This window comes from Cynara cardunculus (assembly GCF_001531365.2).
Source record: "Cynara cardunculus var. scolymus isolate 2C chromosome LG 2, CcrdV1, whole genome shotgun sequence".
Classification (NCBI taxonomy): domain Eukaryota; kingdom Viridiplantae; phylum Streptophyta; class Magnoliopsida; order Asterales; family Asteraceae; genus Cynara; species Cynara cardunculus.
Window position 1 is genome coordinate 7,380,604 of NC_037529.1, and position 1,518 is coordinate 7,382,121.

Here is a 1,518-nt window from a genome sequence, read left to right on the forward strand (position 1 = left end):
AAAGAGACTGAGGTTTTAAAGACCCCTAAGCTTGATGCTAAGACTCCATCTGAACCTCCAGAGGGCACCACTAAGACCCAAGGCATTCAAGACCCATCTTGCACAACACATCCAAGCAAGAATGTGATAAAACCAGTTCCTCCTTATGTTCCTTACCCCCAAAGGTTGAGGAATCAAAAAGTGGAACTGCATTTTAAGAAGTTCTTGGATGTGTTTAAAGAATTGCACATCAACATACCACTTGTTGAGGCAATAGAGCAAATGCCTAGTTATGCCAAGTTTCTGAAAGACATCCTAAGCAAGAAGAAGAAGTTGACTGAATATGAGACAGTAGCCCTAACCGAAGGATGTAGTGCGCTTCTGACCAACAAGATACCTCCTAAGCTTAAAGACCCGGGGAGTTTCACTATTCCTTGTTCTATAGGTGGGAAAGAGATTGGGAAAGCATTGTGTGACTTAGGTGCTAGTATCAACCTCATACCTTTATCTGTTTTTAACACCTTAGGCATAGGAGAGGCTAGACCTACCACGGTTACACTCCAATTGGCCAATAAATCCATAGCATACCCTAAGGGAAAGATTGAGGATGTGTTAGTGCAAGTTGATAAGTTCATATTTCCGGCAGACTTTATCATTCTAGACTTTGAGGCAGATAAGGACATTCCTATTATCTTAGGGAGACCATTTCTAGCCATCGGAAGAACTCTGATAGATGTCCAAAAAGGAGAGTTGACCATGAGACTCCAAGACCAAAAAGTCACATTTAATGTCTTCAACTCTCTAAAGTATCCTGATTACTTGGAAGAGTGTTCAAGAATATCTGAGACAGAGGAGATGTGTTCGGAAGAGAGAATTCAGAAAAGCCTTAAGTTGGAAGGAGAGTATGATGAGGAAATAGAAGAGGAAAATGTTGAGGAAATAGAGGAATTAGGAACTGATGTTGTCCCAGTGGATGTTGCAACATTTGAGCTGCTAGAAAATAGTGAGCAAAAGAGCTTCACCCCATCCATTGTATCACCACTTGACTTAGAATTGAAACAACTCTCACCTCACAAAGATTTTGAGAATGATGCACTCTTGCACACGGCCTCTGAGGCATATTTGGTTGAGATTATGACTTTCTTTGAAATACCTGAGACTGATTGGAAGCCTTACACTCAATTCATATTGAAAACCTTTAAAGCTGCCAATCTGTCCTCTGATAAGAATGTTTGGATAAGCTTTATCAGACATTATTTATCATCGACTAATCATAACAGCTCCATTTTTGTAGAAAGGTTGGTGCTTTTGTTTAGTCTCATAACAGGTGAGAACATCAACTTTCGTGAAAACATTCTGAAAGTCATCAAGGTGGATAATAAGAGTCTATTTGAAGAGAATGAGAAGTTGAAGAAGGAGATTCAAGCTTCAAAGCCTACTCCTTTGGAGTAGGGCAGGTTCTAACCACTTTCTTTAGCTTCATATTTTATCTTTTTGAGTCGGGAATAGTTTTTTATACTTTATAGTCTTATTTTTTTT